At 27.4% G+C, this 11,296-nt stretch overlaps 1 long non-coding RNA gene across 1 annotated transcript; it reads left to right on the forward strand.

Annotated features, from left to right (window-relative positions):
* The first annotated feature begins 3,864 nt into the window (after window positions 1-3,864).
* Window positions 3,865-10,846, forward strand: LOC136089027 (uncharacterized). Its single transcript, XR_010642722.1, has 3 exons — window positions 3,865-3,989; window positions 6,471-10,177; window positions 10,665-10,846. It is a non-coding gene; the product is annotated as an uncharacterized LOC136089027 (long non-coding RNA).
* The last annotated feature ends 450 nt before the right edge of the window (window positions 10,847-11,296 follow it).

Genomic DNA, 11,296 nt, shown 5'->3' on the forward strand with positions numbered 1-11,296 from the left:
TAAATACTTTAATAATATTTATTAATTTTATGCCTAACTCTATGATAGAATTTCAATATAATATCAATAAGTAAAATTAATTGTGTTAATATAATTGTGTTTTAAATTTCTAAATATCAATGGGACCTCTAATACTTTTAAATATGTTTTATAAAATTACAAACAGTTTTTACTTACTTTTAATTATTTTTTTAGAGCATGACTCATTACTCATATTTATATTATCTCCGGAACTACATTTCCAGCTATAGGAAGATATATTTTTTGGTTTTTTATTGTGTTATCATTGTAGCCAAAATCATTAAAAGATGGGTTGTCCTAGCGAGCTCCAAGTGATCGTTGGCGTCCAAAGTAATTTTCTATCGGATCCTGACAAAAGCGTTCAATCAAAACATACTTTACATTGTGCTGGAGCAAAAACCGAACAGACTCTATAATTGAATGAACAGAAATCTTTAAGCCTTCATATGTTTGATGGGCAATAAACATCTTCGATTTTGAACCTTTTGACATATTTCCAGGGTTCTCTTTAATAGATTTTAACCAATCTTTAAAATATTGCAAAAAAACACTTTGTAACCAAGAGAACCCATCATTTAATGATGAAAATGGAGCTAGATTAGGTTTTTGGTCAAATTTATGAGCATCTAAGCTTCTTATATTCATCATATCAAAAAATTATCTATTAAGGCACAAAATTTAGCAGTGCCTTCAGCTTCTAGTGGTCCATAATGTAATAAAACTTTTGACACAGTGGAACTTAGCACTTGAGCAGCAAGTTTAACATTCATTATAGAATATGGCGCCAGCTTTATATGCTTAAAAGTAAGTTTAGATAATATGTGCAAGCCACATTTTTGGTCTTCATAAAATATATCAGTAATATGATTCCACAATATAAACATTCCACCGTTCCACATATATCTTGCTCCTTCTGTAATTTTTGAGTTGGATAAACAGTTACGAACTGTCTTAATCAAATGCGGTGGATCAGATATAAAATAGATAAATCTTTTTTCTGAACTAAATAAATTGAGGGTCCTATATGAAACATCAACATTCGGAATTATGTCATCATTATGTGTCATAGTGAAATACATTTTGAATAATTTGCGATTTGCAGATGCTCCATCACAAGTTACAGCAATGACTTTTAGTAAATTTAATTCACAAATTCTAATAGCTTTCCAAAGCAAAGAAATATTTGACATGCAGTGGCATCAGTCGTAGCACAATTAACTAGACTAATTTTAAAAGGAGGGACTATACTACGAATAAGAAATAATAAAACATGGGTAGCGAAATCATCTACTTTAGGCAAAGTTGCTACATTAATATCGACATGACCAAGATCAACATAACCCACAATCTCCCCGGTGTGGTTGTCCTAAACTAAGTTTTCTTGAATTTTCATTTCATCCATTAGAATGACTATAAATTTTTCCTGCTCAGAAAAATCTTTGATTTTTTCTTTTAACTTATCAATTATTTCTTTATTAAATCCACGTCTGGGTTTAATGTAATTTTTATAATCACGTAATCGGCGACGACTTGGAAGGACAAGAAAACCTGTTCCAGATTTTTCATTGTAACGTATATCATCATACACTGCAGCAGACTTTGAAGCCAGGGAAAGACAATCTCAAATTATCATGGGATGATATCTTACATTAATTGGGGACAACCTTAAATATTTTTGTTGCTCTTCCTAAAATAACTTCATAAAAGGTGAGATTTTGTTTTGATCTGCATTCGACATTATAGATACTAAATCATCACTTTGATTTCGAAATCAAATTCTGTAACTCAAACATTTTTTTTTTCAACACCTTATTTTCAACTCTATAATTTTGAATTGTTAACTTAAGGCGATCAGGAGAAGTTAATGATATTGGTGCATTAAATTTAGCATTTTTTGATACACTGTGCTTTCTTTTTGATGATTTGGAAGATTTAGAAATAAAAGATTTTTCATTTGTAGTACAGTTCTCACAACATATTAAATTGCTTAAAAGTAAACATGATTTTGATCTAAAAACTCACTTTGATAAGTTCCATGAAAATTAAATTCTGTTTGATTATATATTTTAGGAATGTAATGTTTGATAGCAGACTTTTTAGCATCATCCTGTGTTACTCTTAGACAAACACTATAAGTTGAAACAACCTTGATCAAGTTTAGACAAAGTGATATTTTTTATTGAACTGTTGTAACATTCATAAACTTCATGGTTTGATGGTAAACACCATGCAAAAACACGTATAAATGTTAAGGAAGTATCAACAAGTATAAATGTTAAGGAAGTATCAATAAATATGTCTGTTTTTGCAATTTCATGAATTTCATCTATTTCAAAAATATGAAATTAAGAACCATTAATATTTATCTTCCAAGCAGAAGGATTAAGATGTATTATACGTATTTACGCTTCTATTGATTTGTAGCATTCCTGGATTGGGTTTGGTTGAGTATTTAAGTTGGATTTCTTTTCAACTATGAGCTCTGCTGATTTTTGAGATGTTGTACTGTAAGTGAAATTATACTTTTAACAAATATATTTTTAGTTTATTTAGTATATTCATGTAAGTGAAATTATACTTTTAACAAATATATATTTAGTTTATAAAATTTATGTACTTCATTGACAGTTTTATAACATAGTATTAAAAATAAACTATATTTAAGCTATTAAACTTTAGCTTAAGAAGTATTGATGAACTAGCTATTTTTAAATTATTCATTCAGATTTTTAAAAATCTTTATAATCTATTTTTTTTTCTTTTTTTGTAATTATTTTTTTATCTTGAAATAGAAAAACTTTTTTGTGACAAATTCAGTATTGGTATTGATTCAGGAATAAGTGTTGTTTTTAAATCGTCTAGCATAATAGAAATATACCTGAATTTTCTTGTTTGCAGTAAAGATTAATGAAAAGACTGATATATTAATTATCAACTAATCCAGCAAAGTAAACTTTATATTAAATATAGAGTTTATTAAGCTATATTAGCTAAGATCTTAAATAAATAAACTTTAATAGTGTGCACTTCTATTTGCAGACATCCAAATAATTATGCACTTGATAAAATGTTTGGATATATGACATACTATTATATAGAATATACAAAGTTCTTGAAGCGGCAGATTTATTCAACATATTCCATTTTATTTACTCACAACGAAGAAATTGATCCTCAGTATAATGACGTTCACAAATATAAAGATTCCTTTTTTCGATTTGACTTTTTAATTCTTTATCAATCACTCTGTCACGTGTAACTATATATAGTAACTTCTGTCTCCAGTTTATGCTAATTCGTCATCTTTAGTTGGAATACGAAATATAGAAAATCCAACATGGTTTCTTGAAACTGGACAACCAAAGATAGCACAATTTGTTCCTGGCATATTAATGTTTATAGAGCAAATACAACTAGATTATAGAAATATAAATTATATTATATATAATTTATAATATTATTATTATTATATAACTATATATAAAATATAGATTATAGAAATATAAATTATAGAAATATTATAGATTATATGAAATATAGATTATAGAAATATAAAGTACCAGTTTCTTCGTTTTTCGATTGGCTCATTAAAAACGTTAATTTTATTATTCGAAAAGTTTTATTGGGTCAAGCGATTCACTAACACTAGCCCAGTGAAAAATAAAACCGCGTCCCACATGGGTTCCGTGTGGGTTCCTTGTGTGATTGATGGGATTTACGTGGGACGGATTTTCCCATGTGGTATCCGTATGGAAATTTGTCACCTTAAACCCATGTGGGAACCATATGGTATTTACACACATGGGAAATCCCACGTGGGTTTCCTGTGGGATTTGCATGGGAATTAATTTGAAAGCTAAAAACTAAAAAACAACTAAAAAAAAAAATTTTTAATCGACATTGCATTGCGTTACGTTTATATTGTGTGAAAATATTTTATATTAATATAGAGAATGGCAAGCAAGTATGTAAGTACCACGAATAATATTTATCTTTCTTTATAGAAATAAGATTAAGATTTGTACAAATAGACGTATTATTAGGATAATATAATAGTTATTTGAATATAGATCTTGAGTAAATTATTTGCAAACAATTAACTGATGCAAGTTGAAATGTTGTCAAAAACCAATCTTCCATGCATGGGACACTGCAGTGTCCTACAAAGAAATGCAGGTTTGAAAGTCAAAGATTCCCAATTTTCTTTATTAAAAAAAGAAAAAAATAGGATGGAGATGGGTTTCTGTAACTTTTTTTATGCTCCAAAACTTTTAACTTTAGATATAGTACCACAGTGTTATCGGGAAAAAATTCAAAGTAATATGATCTAAAGTAATGTTTAAATAAAATAATATGCTTTAAAATGCATATAGTTATACATATAACTCCTGATAGTTAACTATAATATAGTTAACTATAGTCTATATAATATAGTTAACTAAATATAGTTAACTAAATATAGTCTATATTTATAACTAGTTATACATATAATTTGTTAAAAAAACTTATTTTTTAAGGTTATGCTTGAACAAATCAGTACCAATTAATTTAAATTCAAGATTTAGTGAAAGTTCAAGTTAAAGTTCTTATTTATTCATTGTTTTTGTTAATTTTATATTTATTTGTTCAAATTTATCAGTTAATACTTTTTTTTACTACAGTAAGAATGTTTATCATTGTTGAACGTGATTTTATTAGTAACTTAATTTTATTTTCAACATATTTTGACAACACCCTTTATATTTTAAATGATGACAGCTTTACTTTTCTATTGATGTTAAATTTATTACATTTCAATAACTCAGATTGAATCTTAACTGAATTATTGTAAGCTTTGTAGGGGTTTGTTGTATATCAAATGATGTTGTAAATAAAGTAAAAATAATATATATATATATATATATATATATATATATATATATATATATATATATATATATATATATATATATATATATATAACATTAAAACAATATAATTGATACAAAATTTCACTTTAAAACGAATACCATTAACATTGTGATGATAATAGCATTAGGAAACTAGTATTTATATACTATTATTATACTATAAATAAATAGTTTTTTAATTCATTTTATAAAATAGAGACTGACAACTGATAATTAATGGAAATAAATACAAATTATAAAAATCATGTAAACTTCATTTATTATTTCTAAATACTATATTAATGTTAGTCTACAAAGTTAAAATCAATTTAGAGCATTGTTATTAGTTCTTTTGCGATTCGTACTTCCACTTCTGTCTCTCAAATTTACAAAATAGGTGGTCAAAGCTTGCTCAATAGGTAGGTTCTCAGCATAACAATGCTTTTTTCTTACACTTTCTAAAGAGAAATATATATATATATATATATATATATATATATATATATATATATATATATATAATTTTTACTTTATTTACAACATCATTTGATATACAACAAACCCTTACAATGCTTACAATAATTCAGTTAAAATTCAATCTAAGTTATTGAAACGTAATAAATTTAACATCAATAGAAAAGTAAAGCTGTCATCATTTAAAATGTAAAGGGTGTTGTCAAAATATGTTGAAAGTAAAATTAAGTTACTAATAAAATCATGTTCAACAATGATAAATAATCTTACTGTAGTAAGAATTAGTACTAGTTAATAAATTTGTACAAATAAATATAAAATAGTGAAAAAACAATGAACAAATGAGAACTTGAACTTGAACTAAATCTTGAATTTGAATTAATTGGTACTAATTTGTTCAAGAAAAACCTTAAAAAATAAGTTTATATAATAAATTTTATGTATAACTAGTTATACATATAGTTAACTATCAGGAGTTATATGTATAACTTCATGCATTCATAAAGCATTTATTTCATTTATATATTATTTTAGATCATATTACTTTGAATACTGGTCCCAGAGACTTTATTCCCAATTACACTGTGGTACTCCAGATTAAAAATTGAAAAGTTTCTGTAAATATCCTATTTTTGTTCCTCAATGTACTTCGTAAGTCCCTAAAGTTTTATGAACCTTATTATATATAAAGTTAAAAGTTTTGGAGCCTAAAAAAAGTTACAGAAACCTCCCTATCTCCCCCCTATTTTAATATTTTTTTTTAATAAAGAAAATTTGACTTTCAAACCTGCATTTCTTTGTGGGACACTGCAGTGTCCCATGCATGCATGCTTGGTTTTTGACAACATTTGAACTTGCATCAGTCAATTGTTTGCAGATAATATACTCAAGAACTATATTCAAATATCATATGAACATGTTAGAGAATGTTCATATGATATTTGAACATCACAAATTTAATAATATTGTTGTGATATGTTATATAAATAATACCATAATAGAATATGATATGAAAATAAGATAGGATATGAAGGCAATGATCAAAGAATAAATTTACTTATAGAAATTTAGATGTTTGTTTATTAGTTTCAGAATATTATATTATGTGTGACCACGGCCTTCTATAATAAGAGGCCTTGACATCGCGCAACAAAGTTGTTAAACTGAAGGCCAATTCCTAATATTGTGTTTACATTTTCATCTTTTAACATTAGACGAAAGTTTGATAGCGCAACTTCAAGACGATAGCGTTGTAAGGTTCATAACGTTACATTGTAAGGTAATAATATTGTCAAACTAACGATAAGTTTTTGTAATAAGTAAAATGCCTTTAAAATGCTGTGTATCTCTTTGCAAGTCGAACTATCTCAACTACAACAAAAATATCAATTTATACAACTACAACTACAGTATCAATTACAACTACAACAAAAATATCAATACTCAACTACAACAAAAATATCAATTTATATATTCCCGAAGAATCTAGAGGAGAGAAAAAGATGTAGTGAAGCTATCCCAAGAACTGGTTTTATTGTTACAGACTATACAGCAGTATGTCAACTTCATTGGCCAAATGAAGCACCTTTTGAAAGTAAATATGTGAAGCAATGACCTTTAAACCCACCATCTGTTTTTAAAAATATTCCGCCTAGTTGTTTAGCCACACCAGCAAGTAAAGTTAGAAAAACTGTAACTTCAAACGGTTATCGAAGCATTTTACCAGATGAGTTAAATGATTTTCTATAACAGGATGAACTTTTATTTGACGATATTCAATCTTTTTTAAATGATAATAACGATGTTATTGTTTTCCAGCTTAATAAAAAAAGTTTACACATGCAATCAAAAATGTACAAACTTGGTGTTCCATTTTTTATTTTAGTAATTTTCAATGATTATTCATTTGTAGCTAACCATAATGGCACAACTTGTAATATTTCATCTTTAGCTGTAAACAAATTAAAGTTGATAAAAACAAAATCAGCTTTATTTGAAGCAGTTAGATTTAAAAAAAAATAAAGGAAGTTCGCTTCAGTCAAATATTCTATTCGAACACCTTAATGCTATGAGAAAAGTTAATGTTGGGGAAGTTTTATATACTTCAGATTTATATGTAGAGCATATGAGTATTTTGCTATGCGACGAAGTTTATATGATTGTTTGTGTATTGACTACAAGTTGCCAAGTATAAGGAGTTTAACACGATTGACTTCAAAAATAAGCTCAGTGGAGGACCTAAGTTTCATAAATAGTATTTTTATGAATTTAAATCCATTGAAAAGAACTTCCATACTACTAATTGATGAGGTCTATGTCAAAGCTTCATTACTTTACCAAAGAGTTGCTTTGTTTGGTCAAGCAGTAAACTACCCTGAAAAGTTAGCTAAAACAATTTTATCATTTAGGATTAAATGTCTTTTTGGAGGTCCAGAATTTATATGTAGAGCTCAACCTGTTGCAAATCTTTCCTCTGAATTTCAGTTTGCTCAATGTCAACAAATTGTTGATACGATAAATAATATTGAAAATAGTAAGACACTGGTAATAATTACTGATGGTAACCGTGTAAATCAAAGATATTTTGGAATGTTTAAAACAGTTGATAGTAAACCATGGTTAACAACATCAGGTATATATTTATTGTATGACTATGTGCATCTCCTAAAAGCTATACGAAACAATTGGTTGACAGAAAAGATTGACGAACTTCAATTTTTGAACAATAAAGAACTGGCTTTGGCTAAGTGGAGTGATTTAGAAACTATATAAAACTGAGTGCAATAGTCTTTTTAAACTCCCTAAACTTACAGCTAAATCAGTTTATTCAAAACCAATAGAGAGACAATCTGTAAAGTTTTGTTTGTCTGTTTTTTGCGAAGAAACAGTAGCTGCATTAAGAACGCATCCAGAAATTGAAAATAAAGCATTTGAAGGTACTGCTGTATTTATTGAAAAAATAATTTTTTTTCGAATGTTGTTAATGTCAAAGCACCTGGTGCTGGCATTCGGTTTAGAAATGAATTATGCGGAGAAATCCACTCAGTTGGTGATCAACAGTTACAACTGCTACGTGATATTGCTGAACTGTCAAATTTTATGAAACCTACAGGTAAGCGTGTAAAACAGCTTACGCTAGATACTAGCAATGCAATAGCGCATTCATGTTATGGCTTTATTGATCTCGTAGAAACTTTGTTGAGTAATGGAGCAAAGTATGTCTTATTAGATTGGTTTTCAACAGATCCACTTGAAAAAGCTTTTTCTAAGCTTCGACAGGGATCTGGAGGTACTTACTTTATAAACGCTAAATAACGCTGTAATTAAAAAAATTAATATTCAACATACTAAATTGATATTACAACTTGACATTCCTGTTGATGGTATCGATAGTCATACTTGTGACATGTCTTAGAGATATTTCGACTGATGAAAAAGAACTTCTGGATAATATACATGATCTTGAAAGCTCAGTTAATAAATCTACATTAGTGGCTATAGTTTACATAGCTGGCTATGTGCAAAAAAGCGAAATAAAAATTTATGATGATTCTACCAATTATTATTATAAATATGGAAGTTATCTGTATAGCCTAAACAGAGGCGGACTTGAAATTCCTTCTGATACTCTTGTCTAATGGTCAATATTTTGCTTCTTTTTTTTTTCAAGGTGCTACGAACCTTTATGCAGAACATTTTGTGTTACTCAGTTTCAGTTCATTGCTGCTAAATATAAATTTAAAATCACATAAAAACAATGCAGAGTATATTCTAATATTCTGCTAAAGAATTACTCACTAATTACCACTCCCAAAATACTAAAGCTATCATAATTTATGTAAAAATTAGTTTTGTAATTTATTATGCTCTTTACTTTTATGTTTTTTATTTTCTCATTAGCCTATATGTCTCTCAATATGTTTGGATTTGTAAATATTTACCCTGTTGAGATATATTGATAAAACTTTTTTTTGCTTGAATCAACTTTTGTTGGTGTTATTTATTGTTGATGATTTTTATTGTTACCATTTTTAGCAAAAAAAATTAAAAATACAGTTATCTTTTTAATATATAGATTTTTTTTTTTTTTTTTAAACATCTTCACTTCCAACAAGGCTGCAAGCAGCCACTAATTAAAGTTGGAAGTTACTGTAAGAGAAAAGATGAAGATTGTAGAGCAAGATAACGATTGACGGACGATTTAAAAGATTGCAAATTATATGAATCAGGAAAGCAAGATGAAGGAAGCGAATTCCAAAGAACTGATGTTCGAGGGAAAAAACTAGACGAATAAGTGTTTTTGGAGCACTTAGGAACAGTCACAGAAAAAGGATGATACTTAATTGAATGACGAGTAACACGAGAATGAATTTTAGTAGATGGCACAAGAGACGCTAGCTCTTTAGAGCAGTGCCCATTATAGTATTTGTAGAAAAGAGTATACTTTGTTATGGTTCTGCTTGTTATTGATACTATTTAATATTACATAAATATTCTTAATGAAATTTGAAATACGAAAAATATGATTATCTTTTAACAATTTTTTGGTTTTCTTTTTATATTTCCGTCTTTAATAGAGATTATTATTAGAAAACATAGACTGCCATTACACCCTACCTAATATAAAAATATATCAATATAAGTAAAAGTGAAAGTTTAATCGGCCTTCAGTTTTTACGGCATTTTGCGCGATGTCAAAGCCTGTTATTATAGAAGGCAGTGTGTGTGACGAAAAAGTAAAGATACTTTTGCATCCAGTGGCTATTGCACTCAACGTCTACATCATTGAAAAAGTAGGTTTTTACATTTTTGTTTTTGTTTTTTTGTTTAACTACTTATCTAATTGATCACTTTTTTTCAAGATTCTCCTCATGGGTTCAAGCTCATTACACATAATATGTGTTCAATTACCCATAATAAATTTGGAAATAATTATTTGTGAAATATTGTAGTCATTAATGACTTCAACCTGGCTAATAATTAAAATTGCTTGACTAATAAGGTTCCTTATTAAAATTGCTCTCTCTCTCTCTCTCTCTCTCTCTCTCTCTCTCTCTCTCTCTCTCTCTCTCTCTCTCTCTCTCTCTCTCTCTCTCTCTCTCTCTCTATATATATATATATATATATATATATATATATATACATATATATATATATATATATACATATATATATATATATATATATATATATATATATATATATATATATATATATATATATATATATATATATATATATTTATATTTATATTTATTTCTATTTATATTTTTTTTTTAGAAAATGTTTGAAGAAAGTTAGAAGATACTAAAAACCTTGGTATTATGCAAGCCGAAGCGATATAATTAATTCAATCGACAAAAAACGGCGTGTAAATCGCAAAAGAAAAAATAAATTTTTAATATTCATTTTGGATGTATTGATTAATAGCCTTTATTTTAAAATAAATTCATTTTGCAGCACGTTTTTTAATTTTATAAAATTTCGTCATAATAGTTTAAGGTAAATCCCACATAGGTTATAGGTGGAAAACATCACATGTAAAAGATCAAAAATGCTACACATTTTGAATACCAAATGAGATAAAGTAGCAAATACCAGATTAAGTTAAGCCTCTCTGAAAGTTTCGATGAATAATTTTAAATTACTACTTAAGTAATTTTTAAATTAAAAGAATTTTAAAAGTTATTATAGAAGCATTCGGACTTTCATTTGTCTAGTATTGACTTCTTTTATACCATTTGGATTAAAATATGTGGCATTTAAGATCTATAACATGTAGTATTTTCCACCTATATCCCATGTAGTATTTACCACATAAAACCATGTGGGATTTACCATATGAAACCCACATGGGACAAAATAATAATCCCCATATGGGTTACGAATGGTAAAAACCCACGCGTATCCCA

The sequence above is a fragment of the Hydra vulgaris genome, chromosome 12, assembly GCF_038396675.1.
Source record: "Hydra vulgaris chromosome 12, alternate assembly HydraT2T_AEP".
In the NCBI taxonomy this organism is placed as follows: domain Eukaryota; kingdom Metazoa; phylum Cnidaria; class Hydrozoa; order Anthoathecata; family Hydridae; genus Hydra; species Hydra vulgaris.